The sequence below is a fragment of the Talpa occidentalis genome, unplaced genomic scaffold (assembly GCF_014898055.3).
Source record: "Talpa occidentalis isolate TD23 unplaced genomic scaffold, MPIMG_talOcc4v2.1, whole genome shotgun sequence".
Taxonomy (NCBI): Eukaryota; Metazoa; Chordata; class Mammalia; order Eulipotyphla; family Talpidae; genus Talpa; species Talpa occidentalis.
The window spans coordinates 48,799,887-48,815,177 of record NW_026555331.1 but is presented as its reverse complement, the minus strand read 5'-3'; the positions used below and the strand labels follow the sequence as shown (position 1 = coordinate 48,815,177).

At 32.7% G+C, this 15,291-nt stretch overlaps 1 protein-coding gene across 1 annotated transcript in view; it reads left to right on the top strand.

Moving 5' to 3' along the window:
* Nucleotides 1-1,040: 1,040 nt before the first annotated feature.
* Nucleotides 1,041-15,291, top strand: part of HNF4G (hepatocyte nuclear factor 4 gamma) — a 70,127-nt gene continuing 55,876 nt past the window's right edge. The window contains exon 1 of the mRNA XM_037505093.2: nucleotides 1,041-1,067. The gene's annotated coding sequence lies outside the window, so the exon portion shown is untranslated. The remainder of the gene's footprint in view (nucleotides 1,068-15,291) is intronic.

Genomic DNA, 15,291 nt, shown 5'->3' with positions numbered 1-15,291 from the left:
CAAAATATAAAATGGCATCTTTGGTGCATACTTTGATAATAATGATTTATATTTATAGAGTGTTTCATATTTTTCAAGGTGCTTTCCATTAAGTTATCTCCTTTGATTCAGTAATCCTCAGAGGTAAGCAGTAAATTGTTATAATTCCCCATCCTTGTCATTATTTTTTTATCTCCTTCCACATTATTGTTTCCCTATTTTTCTTCCTTTTAAACGTGGAAACTTGGCATTATAGAAAGAGCACAGAATATGAATTCAGGTACCTGATGCCATCCTTACCTATTGAATTATTTTGACTGGGATTACCTTAATTTCTCTGAACCTTAGTTCTAATTGGAGAAATAAGAATAATGCTGAAGCATGCTCCACAAAGTGGTGAGGATTAAATAAAGTGAAGTGAGGGGAAAATAAAAAAGGAGATGTTCACATTTTCTCTAAAGGATAGTTTGAGATATTAGAAAGAGAATAGATTTTGGCTTCAATATTTCTTACCCAGATACTTAATCACGTTATCTAAACTTTTTCTACTTCATTTTTCTCCTGTGTAAAATGAGCCTAATAATCCTATCTTGTGAAATTGTTGAATAGTAAAAATAAAATAACATATATATTGAAGCTAAAACAATTCCTGAAATATAGCTGTGTCTGCACTGCTAAAAATATTTTCTTTTCTCTCCTCCCTCTCTTCTAACATATCTGTTTTCTACCTCCTTTCTTCAAAACTTTTTCCTTCCTCCATCCCAACTTTGTATGGAGGAGAAGATAGGGCACATGAATGCAACATCTTAAAAGTTAATAAATTAAAAAAACTTGATATAAAGACTCTTCTATTTTTTCAAACAAAATTGTAAGTTCCAGTTGGAGTATGAAATGGGGATCCAAGTCCTTACTCCCCTCTTTTGAATGAAGACTTATTCCTGTCACACTTTGGAAAGCCTCTGTATCCTGAAATTTTTGTCTAGTAGAATTGAAAAACTAATGTAACCCAACCCTCTCATTTTTCAGATGAGGAAACTGAATTTCAGAGTCGTTGAGTGACTGGCCTAAATTTTCAAAGCTGGAAATTGGTGAGCTAATATTAGAATTCAATTGCCTTTAACCTTGCCTATTTTTCTATTTAATATGTGAAGTTGTCTAGTTTAAATATATTTAATTGTATATTTGCAGAGATGGAATTTACCTTTAGAAGTGTAAAATAGCGCTATAAAGCTTTAAAATGGTTAGAGTAGGTCAACACTTCAAGAAGAGAGAAGCAGAGATCATTTTATCTTTGAAAACATACACTGAAAACTTCATGAGGGCAGGACTTAGTTTACTTATTGTCATTCTATTTCCAGAACATACAGAAAATGACTCACTTCCAAGAGGGCATTATTATATAGTTTTTTAATGAAATGAATGAATAATTTAATGAAGTATAGAATTAACTCAAGTTTAGTTACAAAAAGAGCAAGGATTTAGCTAATCTAAATCAGGGCATGTCAACTATGGGTTGTTTTTATTATTCAATGATAAAGTAAGATACGTGATTCATGATTTACATAAAAAAGAGAGTTATAGCATGGAAATGTTTAGAATACTATCTGAATCTGACTTACAAACATGTGTATAAATATGTTTATTTGTATACTTGGTCATAATTTAAAATGTATATCTCACTGTAGGTCATAGTTAAAAATACTGTTTGAAAAAAACTGTTTTAGACAAAGGGACTACTAAAATTTGACGCAGGCATGTGAATACCTTTTGAAAGAATTTTTACTAAGAGTTTTACTAAATCAGAGGAGAGGAGAGAATAGCTAAATCAATATTAATTTTGCACAGAGGAAGAGGAATGCATTTGGTTCTTCAGCTTTTAAAGAATCATTGGGAATCCTCTTGTCTCTAGCACTGTCTATACCCTCCATATTAAGAGGATTTAACCAAACTAAATCTGTCAGGAATGGATAAATTGAATTGGCATCAGGGATAGTCTAGATAGAGGACTAAGCAAAAGAGGTAGCGCAGGTTAAGAACATTTGACCTTAATTGATGACAAGCAATAAGAACGTTTCTTGGTATGATGGGGGCTGAATGGGGCTAACTAAAAGTAAGTGGGTAAAAACAGTAAACAGTTTTTTAGAACTACTATCTGAAGATAAATAATAAAGAATATTTTTGTTAAGATAAGAAAAGAAGTGAGATTTTCGAGCTTAATTAGGGAAAGTGAGTAGAGATTTATCTAGACATAGTGTGGAAATGAATCCAAAATATATATATAAAAATTTTAGCTAAAGAGATTAACTTGGAAAGAAGAGAATTCCCTTCATCTAAAATTTAGTGATTAAGACCAGAAGGGATTGGAAGGATAGTGTTTGTAGTTAACAGAATCTTTAAGGAAGACAACATTAATAAATATTACTTTCAATAAGTGGAGTATTGGCAAGGGACCACAGCTTATTCACTGATGTAGTGTTAGCATACTAATCTTGTGTTAGCTAGAAATGATCTTTTTTTTTTAAGTATGTAAAAATTTTTACTTGGCTTTATAAGAAGCACCGTCTTTATTCACCCTAAAGTTGCCTAATATACTATCATCAATTGAAAAATTATATAACTTTGAGTATTTTCCATATTATGTGTGTTAGGTATTTGGGAAGAAGATTGACAAATGTATGATAATCTTAGATTTCATATCCTTAAAAATTATATAAAATTAATTTGATAATGTTGAAATAGATTCAGAAAGCTAGAAATGTAATCATAAAGTGTTGATATGTGTTCTTATAACTTCAGTCTTTCTTTTTGGTTTGGATTTTTCTGCACTTAGGAGAGATTTAGAAGAAGTAAATAATTATGCCTCAAACAAAATTCCATTGCTTAAGTAATTTATATTTAAAAGGAAACTAAATAACTTCCTTTTGTTATTCATTAAAGGAAAGCTATAATGGTACCTTGTCCCCTGAAAATCAGAATTGAATTTAAGTAATTTAAAGAAAATGAGAGCATGAGTGAGCAGAAGTGTATTGGTGTGTGTACACATGTGTGTTTGTGTATAATGAAACTGTCTCTAGGCATGGTAAGGTACAAAGGTCCATCATTTAAGTCTCTGAACTAAATAAACATGTGAGGTTATGATTATTTTATTGAGCTTTTTAATTTTATGACCCACTAATGGCTCATGGATCAGTTACATTGATGAGCACTGGAAACCTACAGCTTCAACGAGTTATTTATTTATTTATTTATTTATTGCATTTACTTTAAAATGCCAAGAAGAAAATGCCTACTTTCATTTGATTTTTCATTTACCATAAACCATAGAAATGTAACTTGCATTATAGGGGAGTGAAATATATAATGTTAAATATATATATATATATATATATAAATGTGGTGATTTGTATGTTATTTTCTAATTTACTTTCAAATTCTAATGTAAATTGTTGAAATTATCAACCTGAATATATGCTTAAGATCAACTATTCAGTATCAGGCATAAGTTTCTTTTTACACTTGTTAGGGGAACTTATTGGCAAAATTAACTTTTTATGCAGTTTAGCAATTATGAGAAAATAATGAAATGAAGCATAATTTTAAAAAATTGTTTTCTTTGTGCATGTTACTTATTCACGTCATATTTTATCAAACATTCAGAGAGTAGAAATTCCTTTCTGTATAACTTTCTATAGGAAATTTTAGTCCATAGAAAGAGAATTTGGGCCAACTTGTGCAACCCAGTTTAGTCTTCCCAAATTTTCCAATCAGATAAATTCTTTCACCTCCTCTAAGACAAGGGAAATAGACAGGTGGTATGAGGTCAGAAGCCAGTTCCAGTTCCATGGAAAGAAACACAGGGAGTGAAGAGTGAGTTCCCTGATCCAAGGGTAAATAGTTCTAATATTCATGAATATATTTAGTTTGAAAACTATGCTTAAAAGTTTTATTTAATGTAGTAGTTGATAATTTGACTTATCTACTTTCACAATAAAACTGGACTTTTAGTGTTAAAATATTTACTAAAATTACCCTGTGAAGAAAGAGAAATAATATTTTCAAGTAAAATCCTTCAAGTCTCTCTTTAAATGTACAGAAATTGAAGAACAGTTAACTAATAGGTGTCCAAATTTAGAAACACATATATAAGTAGGAAGTTGGAATCGGATAGCTAAGCAACAGAGAAACACCTGCCTTCTGAGTATGTAAATACTCAAACTAAGGTCTATATCCAGTTGTGGATATAGGTCTCAGACATAAACCTATATTTAAATATAGCTATATCCACTGAATCTATATACATTTCATTAAGTGAAACCAAAATCCAGGGTTCATTATTCTGCTACACCTTACATTTTGTTTTGTATTACTATTTCTACCATTCTAAAAATTATGAAAATAAATTCTCACGATTCATAAGCTTCCACAAATATATATTGAAAGTAAAATGATTGTGGAGACAAAATGATAGAAAACTTTTAAGGGAACTATTGGATTTGAGACCCCTATTATACTTTCATGGGTATTCTTAAATCCTAAGAGTTGTTGGGCCTCCCCTGTGGCACAGCGGTTGAGCGCTGGGTTGCGAACCTGCCGGCGACCTCTGCGGCGCTGGTTCGATCCCCGGCTGCTCCCCGGTCACCAGAGGAGGGTCCCACATGGCGCGCAGACCTCTCCTGCCGCCCGCTGCTCTCCTCAGCAGTGTGCTTCGTTTGTCTGCCTGCTCTGCTCCCCGCTCTGGCTCTGGTGAATTCTCTCACCCTCCCGCGCTTCTGACTGTACCCAGTGCATGTATAAACAAAAACGAACGAACAAACAAACAAACAAATAAATAAATAAAACATGCCTCTATAAAAAAAAATAAAAAAAGAGCCAAGAAAAAAAATCCTAAGAGTTGTTATCTAAATTCCTATACAGTGGATTTATAAACAAATATTTTTCTTTCCATGAAAGAAAAGTCAAGGCATTGAAATTTATAGCAGAGTAAGAGCTAGATGTCCAGTGTGGGAAATTATGAGGTATATGTTCACACTAAAAATTTTTTCAATGACTTACTAGACCCTGGAGTTTCCTAATGCTATGTGATAACCTGAGAATGCATTTTGGTGTCAGATAAATTTTGGTTAGGATTTTGGCTTTAGCAGTAATAGTATCCTTTTCCAAGTTGCTGTATTCCTTTGATTTCAGTTCTCTAATTCATAAAACTGGGAATGATAACATAGCACTGTATAAAATCTGGTCAGGATTCAGTGAGAAAAAGGACCTTGAAAAATAATACAAAGCTGAAACTCAGTATTTGTTAAGTACAGTATTTTCCTTTTAGATGTGACTCTAAATAATCCCTGGGCAGACAATAACCCCTATTGAGGGATAGATTGGACTCTTTCATTATATGTCCTATTTTTTCTCAGAAATGAAGACAAATGATTGATTTACCTAAATAAGTAGAAATAGATGTCTTTGGATGATGTGAAGATTCATGCACCTAAAAATTGTGTTGCATGGACTTCAAATCTTATATTTTTTGCATATTATGCTATTACTCAATTTGTAAATACAGATTACATGGAATCAAGTGTTGTACCTTTAGGAGAAGATAGTGTTTTAGTAGTCTCTCCTTTAATAGTATTTTTTTCAGTAGTCTTCTGATAGTTTTCACCTTTTTTAGGATATAATAATTTTAAGATAATATTTCTAGAAGTGTCAGAAATTCAGCAGTTTTTAGAAACCCTCCAAAGAAGCAAGGGGGAAAAAGCATCATATGATGATTCAAGTATTTCTTTAGCATTTTTAAATATGTACAATTAAAAAAAATGCTCTATACAGAATTCTGAATTTTCCTCTATATTTTGAAAAAAGAACACATGTGAATTCTTCATTTGTATTTGTTCTTCATTGATATATAGACATTATTCCATTTTTACGTATAGAGGTATGGGACAAAAGTAATTTAAGCATATTTCCCCAAAGTCACACGACTAATATGTGGTAGAGTTAAGATTTGAACTTGGAGAGACTGTCTTTAAAGCCATACAATTATTCATGGCATAGTAAATTATCATGGATAAAACCCACTATAGAAAATAACACTAGGGCTATATCATTAGAGTATCACTCTTTTGGATGTTTTTTGTTTCCTTATTATGTGTTTGTGTTTTGTATAAAGAAACATTCTGTGTGTGACTACTTACTTGGTGAGTAAACATTTTGTTCATTAGAAAGTGGATAACATGAGTAAGTATGACAGGTGTTCACCATGAATGTGAAGGAGCATTTCTTGTCTTCAGTTCCTAATTTTTAGATTTGTTTTGACAAAGCAAGAGTTTTTGAAAAAATCCTGTGTAATTTAAAAATAATGTAGTTCTATTGAAGGTATGCTTAAATGCCTATAGGCAATATTTTGCTTATTTATGTAACTTGTAAGGAAATTTTTAGTTTAATAATTTGAGCAGTAAAAATGATCAAAACAGCTTGAATTAGGTTAATTGGGTAGTATCTAATATGATAAAATTAAATCTAAATTTGGGGAAAATAATCTTCACTTCTTTGACAAGGATATGTTTTGATTGCATTTGGGTGCAGCCATGGTGGATCCCCACATATTGAATGCTGACAATGTTGGAGGAAGCACAGCTGGGTATTCAGGCTGATTTCTGCAATGTGACTTCACTTTGATAAGAGACTACAGTCTGATTTTTAGTTTTACATTAAAAAGTAATCTTCATCAGTGAAAACAAGAGTGAATGATAAAGATAACATTTAAAATAAAATTCAAGTGGAGGTTAAAAAACCATCCACCATTATTGATTTCTTCACATTGAAGTGTGGTATATGAATAGTATTTTACCTTATTTCTCCTGAACCTTGACAGAACATGTAGCTGTGGTAATTCATAATGTTGTACATATTTGTGCAAAATAAGGAAAGAACTCTTAGTCTCCAATCCTAGTAAATCATCTTGAGTGAGTAACTTCATTTCTCTGAGTCTCACTTTTTCATCAGAGAATGAATTAGGTCTTTGGTCATCAAACATTGTTCTGCAAAGTTCTATCCCTCCGGAGTGTTTTATTCTCCCACACAATTCTGACTTTGTATCCTTCCTATTCATTGCATGCTTGAAATTTGTTTGGAAGTTGCTTCCATGAAGTGAAGATTTGAAAAACTCCTGGACTACATTTGTTCTGGAATTCTATCTTTAACATTTTTGATTTTTTTTTCATTCCTAATCCTCATGCTAGAATCTAAGATATAAATGACCTCTGTCTTACATTTCAGACTTTTAATGGAAACCCATCTGCCCATTTCCACCATTGCAATTCCACCAGTTGTTATCAAGCTTCAAATATATGGCCATGTCTGTGATAAAAAGACTTAATTAAATTAGGAGAATATCTCTTCTTCCTTGGAATTTCAATATTAGCATTTAGTATCATTTTTTATGAGACAGTTACCTGTTCTTCATCTAGCTTGGTTATTATGTACATATTTGTGGAATTGCCAACTCTAATTCCTATAGGGGGTGACAACTTCAGAGGGATGAATAAAAGATAATGGTAGGTACAATAAGACACTCTCTGGACAGCACGTGTTCCTTTAAGAAGGTGTACAGATTTATATGGCTTCCTTCCTTGGTCAGGGTTCAATAAGAATTCACAGGGAAATTTAAGATCAGTGCTACCAAATTCTATAGCAATAAAAATTGTGTATCATATAAAATTTAATGAGTTTCAACTTTTGCGAACTTTCAAAAATGAAAACCAAATAATGTCAGAACAACAATGAAAATGTGTGATGGCAAGTTGTATATACACCTGGACTGCATGAGCATGTATGCCTTCATCCCTGAACAAACTTTAGTTTGTTCAACAAACTTTAGTGAATCTTATTGGAAGCATTTAGGTAGCCTTTTTCTATGAGCTTGAATAAAACCAATATAGTATGAAAAAACTATGCAAGCTTGACTGTCAAGAGCAACTTGACAATGTCCTCAAAATGATCAAGTAAAGTCTTTCCTCTTAACCTCACTTAAGTGTCCCCTACTTGATGCTTTGCAGCATAATATAAACATCTTCCAGAACAAGAAGGACATTAGGGAACATTTCACAGTGCTACTACAGTTATCTAAGGACAGAGATTCGCCAGTTGCCTAGAATAAAGGTCTCCTCTGGAAATGTGGAAGGACTTTAATGTGACCCTCTTTTGTTAATCTTCAAAGAGATAAATAGTGTTTGAGTCAGTTTTTCTTTTAATTGCTTTGCCTGAACACCTTTAGTGATCGCAAAACATACCATTTAGTATAAATATTATAAATATAAATGGTATAAATGTTAGTATTGGCAAATTTATATTTTAAAAAATATTTCTCTGCTGGTGATCACAGCTCCTATTCCTATCAAAAACATACTTGAATTTTAAATTCTATAAAGAAAAAGTGAAACTTTATGTTTTAATTCTCCATACACCAGTGATAGTGTTTATAACAAATTTGCACTATCATTTTATTATCATTTCCTGTTTGAAGTAATTCTTGTTAAAATTTCATTTTAATCCCTTATATTCTATGTATATGTTTGACTAAATAACAGCAAATTCAGTAATGATGGGCATTCAGAAGGGATGATTGGACACTCCTAATCTCAATGATCATGAACTGAACATACAAAGACATCACAAAGTAAAGTTTAAAATGATATATTTATGATAAAATGATAACTTTTCAATTATGAGGAGATAGCCAAGTTTATAATGTTACATCTCAGCAAATAAATGTAAAATTGAAAAAAAATGAAATATTTCAAAAGCTAATGTGATTTAAAAAAATTCATTTATTTCAACTAGGACAGATTAAAATTTCATTGACTTTATTTTATGGATCAGTTCCAGGAAATACACTTTCTCTTTCCCATATGCATGGTAATTCTTTAAGTAGTTTTGATGATTCAGGGTGTTCTGCTATTACTACTTAGCACCTTTTCTTTTTCATAGTCCTGGCAAAAATCAAGCAGAGATGTACTCTTGTTAAAAAAGGGAGCTTGCCCTTGCTCTGGCTCTGGTGAATTCTCTCACCCTCCCACACTTCTGACTGTACCCAGTGCTTGTATAAATAAATAAATAAATCTTTAAAAAAAAAAAAAAGGGAGCTTCCATAATTCTGCCCAGAGATCTTCCCACTGGTGTCAGCCCCTCCCTGCAGTCTCTTGTTCTGCTAATTCTTTCCTCAGCCTTTGTTACACTGCCCCCTGCATTTCACCAAGTGGCCTCACAGCTTAAATTGTTCAGATTCTGCAGCTCTCTCTTTTTTTTCCCCTTTACAAAGTATATTTTATGTAAAACTGGGCTTCTCCAATGATAGTTTTAATTTTTGCATATAACTCTACATACCTCAAATTCTCCACACCAAATATTTATCACTTTCTGAAAAAAGGAAGACAATTATTAAACCCTATTCATTTTACAATGGTGGGCATGGTCTCAGATATGAATCTTTGGACAGCAAATCCCTATGCATTTTCACTGAGCAAATAGACTTTGTGAAAGAAAAATAAGAGTTCTATTTATTGCAATGTTTATGTCCATATTGTAAATTGACATATGATTGATAGTTGATTAATTTTTTTCAGATAATTTAATGCAAAATTGATCTTCAAAGTACATTTTAAGATTTTCAATTGAAAAGTCTATGTAAAATCTAATTTTTAGATTTTGCAGAACAAGAAGCCACACTGAGTCTAATCCATAGAAGCTATTAATTAAAATTTTGATCTGGTTGAATATATTTCTTCATCTTTTCATTCTTTCTGATTTTTTTTATTACAGACCCTGCTAACCATTAAATGTATAACATCCAGTTTTAACAATGCATGTTTTATTATAAGCATAGTATTTAAGATGATCTTGAGTTTCAAGTTAATTTTATTCCCAAACATACCAGGGTAACGTAATTTAATATTTATCTATATTTTCTATCATACTTTTTCTCTTGATATCCTTTCCTATGCTTGCTTCCTTGATTGTGCCTGCATTGAAGAAGGAACAAATGAACAAGGACCTTGAATAACACCAGGTTCAGACTACCATAGATTGTTGTAACTGAACAGGGACATAGATACCTGTGACAGGGCAGGGACTATATATACAATGTTGGGGTACATTATTTGATAAGGCACAGAGGAAGTCATGCTGACTATACAGATTCTGATGCCCCGCTGCTGGGCTCCCTCTCTGTCTGCTGCAGCTGTCTGCTATACACTAGATCCAAAGCATCAGCTATAAAACCTAAGTGATTATACAAAGTATTTTTATTAATGACAATGCCAATGTTATGAAACCATTTTTTTTCCTGTGTTATGTGCAAACTAGTGAGTTAAGGAAGACACAATACATATAAACAGTAGTTGTTGCCTAATAATATTTTATATTTTAGTTAAATAATTAATAATTTTCTATCATTCACTTGCAGAAATCAGTTCTAGCTCATCTGTAACTTTGTAGATGGAACCTGGCCAAATTTATGCAAACAATAAACAAAAATTATTAAGCTTTTTCTAAAATTAAGATTTTAAAGTTGACTTTGAAAAATTCACTCTCCAAATGTGAATTCAAAAACAGTAAATTAAATTCCCACTTAACAACTCAACAATTAAAAAAATGATAAATCTTATATCTGTTGTTTATTTTTCATTTTCCTGAAAGGCATCAATGTTTAAAAATTTATTTTCAGAATCTTTAAATTTCATGATAATGTTTATTTGGTACAGACTCCTTTTGCCAACTCATAGACCAGTAGTTTTTTCCTCATACAATTGCATGTGTGAATCAGCCATACTTTTTAAAAATAATTGCTTTATTATATTAAAATTTATAGTGTGCCCTTGATTCTGAAACTTGCCACATTTAGGACATCGAATATAGACATATATCTGATATTTTTTCATTTGTCATTTCATTTGTAACTTACATCACTATGCTCAAATCATTCATGGACTGATTCTATTCTTTCATGGATCAGTAAAATAAAACAAATCTAAAATTTTCTGCCCTGTTCTCTCTAAACTCCCCATAATCTATTTATAATTTTAAAGTCCAATCATATTTTCCACATTCTTTTAACACTATATAAACTCCTTCTACTCCAATTTTTTCCTTTATCCATCTATCAAAATCTGCTCCTTTTGTAAAGCTCAGTTTATCCTCAAATCATAATCATCACAGTCTGCAAATTTGATTTTTCTTTTGTATTTCAGAAATAACTAGTTAGAATAATTTCATTTCCTACTTATTCATGGAAACTATTCTTATCTTTCTCTCTCTCCAAAAATAGGTTTAGACTCATTGAGGGTAGAAACTATGCTGTGAATTTTTATGTCCTCAGACCCTCACACAGTGGCATTCATTACTAAGGGTCACTTAATTGGAATTTTAGAAATTGTTTCTTCTATATACAATTTGAAAAATAATGGACATTTGGAGATCTCAAATAGTAAGATCAGCATCATGAAAACTTAGAATGTTAAATCATTAGTTATTTTGGGGGTTGATAGACCAAATTCTTCATTTTATAGCTGAGAATGCTGCAATTTAAATGGCAACTGTGTGGATCAACCATTCTTAATAGCCTTTATCTCAGTGTCTTTGATATCCTTTTTCATTCTGTTTCCTCAAACTTTCAATGAAATTTCTGTGTTATGTTCTCTAGCTATAAAAAGGACTCTGCTTTATCCATGCTATGGTCAGAAAAATAGAAACCACTTTAAGAATTTGAAGCAGAAAGTGATTTAATTCAAGGAAGAAAGTGCTTGAAAAACCATTGGAAGCCTTGGAGAAGCAAAATTCTGGAAAGAGCACTATTAGCTTTCAGGTTTACCACTAAATTCCAAGAGTCAGATTGCTGCCAGCCCTGATCACACTGTCTCTGACATCCCGGTGGCTGATTTCCAGGAAAACATTGCAGGCGGCAATAGAAATGTCTATATGGTAAAGCTCAAATATTCGTTAGTCTGTTACTGCTGGAGCAGTTAAGCTTTTGCATCTATTCCACATTCTAGCCATTTTGTGATTGCTCCTAAATGGCAGAATCTGAACTGGAAAAAGAAACTTATTCTTATATTTATGTCCTATATCTGAGTTATTTATCCCAACAGTTCAGTGCCTTTCAATTTAAGGTCAAATGTTTCCATTCCCCAATAGCTCACAAATGATCAAAGTGCTGTAATACTGAACAATAATTGATTTTTATAATAATGGAATTGTTGGTGCTGCAAGAGACTAGATCTAATTTGAACCCCATCTTGTCATTTAAAAGATTAAAGCTACATAGCAATGGAGTTGGAGATTCAACTTTTTTTTTTTTTTTATAGGACACCAAGACAGTTCATTTATTTATTTATTTATTTATTTTTAATAATAAATTTTATTTTTATATTCCCCCATACAATTGGAAACGCCCCATTCTGACCCCAATCCTTCCCCTCCTGCCCCCCACTCCCCAAAAAGTGTCTCTGGTTCATAGTTTTTTGTTGATTTTGATTTTCACTTTCTTATATTCATTTTCCTGGTCCCTTATTTAAAGTTTTCTAGATTCCTGCTATGAGTGAGACCATCCGGTATTTTTCTTTTTCTTTTTGGCTTATTTCGCTGAGCATGATCCCTTCCAGTGCCATCCATGTTGCTGCAAACTGCATGTGTTTATCTTTTTTGAATGCTGAGTAATATTCCATGGTATATATGTACCACATCTTCTTGATCCAGTCATCTATTTTTGGGCATTTGGGTTGTTTCCAAAGCTTAGCTATTGTAAACAGTGCTGCTATAAACCTAGGGGTGCAGGTGCTCTTTGGAATTGATGTTTCTGTTTCCTTTGGGTAAATACCTAGGAGTGGAATTGCTGGATCATATGGAAGCTCTATGTTTAGTAGGTCCAGAAATCTCCACACAGCTCTCCATAGTGGTTGGAACAGTTTGCACTCCCACCAACAGTGCAGAAGAGTTCCTTTTTTGGAGATTCAACTTTTTAAAACCTACCTCCATGGCTAGACTTAGAATGCTTTCCTGATGTCCGTGTCTATAAACCTGCCTATTTCCTTAGCATCAACTTAATTTTAAAACCCCAGATTTAATGTGATAAGTACTTTTTATGCCTAGTTACTTAGTGCTAAGACCAAGTTTGAGTTTCCAAGACACTTGAAAATATTTTTACTAGATCTTTATCACATTTGTACAAACTAAAAGGGAGTTGTTAAGATTATTCATTGTTTTTCCAAGATCAAATCACCAATTTATCTGATGTCATACAAATGGGGAACTTGACCAATCAATCTATTTAATCAGATCTCTCAACATTGTGAATGATCCTCCTGGTAGTGAGATATTATAAGACTATCAAGGCCACTTCTCTCATTTTTACTTGTTGTTCTAGATGGAATTTGCTGTGACACTAGGGTTTTCTCAAATATAAACCATTCCAGAATCACAGTGTTATAGTAACTTGCTTTGTCCTCAGGCTCTCTAGTATTCCTTTTGGGCTATTGGTCTTTCAACATGCAGTTAGGGGGATTAAAGTAAATCATTTAATCCATGCAGCATGTCACTCAATAGTACACTTTTGGAAATTGTTTCCACTGGAACACCAGTGAAAGCAGTCAGTCTGAGATATTGACACTACAGAAAAAACTGACAGCTTACTGCTCGTATTGATTCTACTCTTCTCTACAAATATAGACTTCGTTCTCTACCACAGCCTTGTAAGTGGTGACTGCTGAGATTTCTAAATTACTTTGTAAATTATTTATTACTTGGACACCTTGAAAAGACCCCTTTTCTTCTAGTCAGACTAGCTTGTGACTTCTAAGATCTCATATTTATCAAAAGGTCTCAATGTGTATGCAGACCATAACTTTCTTACAAAACTCCTGTTCTTCCTCTATTTTACTGCACATATTTTTTTTTTTACCGGTTTTATTATTATGCCTTTTGTCTTTGGTTCTTTTTTCAGACATATTGCCTACAAAATACCATAAATGTTTATATACATATGTTCCAGACTTATCACTAGATAGACTTGCAGTTATACACTAGACACTTACCTAGCTCAGTTTCAAAAGTTTAAAGTATTCTTAGATTTAAGAATACAAATTGTTTATCAGAGCATATGCACAAATTCAATTCACTTGCACTGACATCATAGACAGTATCTTGAAAAAAACAAAATACAAATACTTTCTTTTCTGAATTATTTTCTTCTCTTAGATTTTTTTGTGACTTGTGAACTCTAAAAATATTTAATATTTGTAATTTAGATAATAATCAACTGCACAGGAAGATCAAGGTTGAAAATAAGGACAAAACTTCAAGCAAGAGGGCATTTCAACCTTACCCTTCAAGTCTTTTTCAGTGATATCTTCAGGCAAGGTTTGCTCCAGGGAAGTTCTGATTTTAATGTTCACTGCTTTGTGCCAATATGTACTGTTATGACCTCGTTTTATCTTTTACCTGAACACTGAAGGCAATCACCTTTAAGATTGAATCCTGTACCTGTTTTCATACTCAGCTTCTGGCTTGGAATACTTACATCTTAACCTTACTCCTGTGTTTCCAGCCCTAGCTGAAATGTCGTGTCTCCCATCCAATCTATCCCTGTTTTTCCCAGTTAGTTGTTTCTTCCTTTTCTGCATCTTTCTAGACTTCATAGTATGAATCATCCTTCCTAGTATTTGAGATTAGATACAAACCTATCTGGCAAAATAACTGTTTTCTATAAAACTATCTGCCCAGATGGAGGTCTGTAGGGAAGTGAAGATTCTTTTGCTGGTCCTTCAGCAGTGACCCAATGAAAGATTACAAGGAGAACATCTGGAAGAAGACAGACTTGCAAGCTGACCATAGATTTGAGGTAAACAGAAAGGGACGGGGGGGTGGGGGAAAGGGGTCAAAAGAAGGAAGGGAAGAGCACAGGGACTCTGGTGAAGTTTCAAGGGTGCTGTGGTTGTGGTGACAGGAGAACTATGGGGACCACACCTGAGGAAAGAACAATGATATAAGAAAAAAACAGAAAAGGAGAACAGAAAAGTTGGCTAAACTACAGAGTATTTTCAAATAAAATATATATTGTAGTTCTAGATTAGAGTACTATACTAACACTCTACATTTGTGCAACTTCTCACATATATAACTTTATCACACTATATCCCTCTATCCCTCTATATAACTTTATCACACTACTTCATAGATGGCATGAAACTTTCACATCATGTATTCCATTTACTTCTCAAAAAAATCTTTTGGATTTCCTATATAGAGATAATCATGTCTGTAAATGAA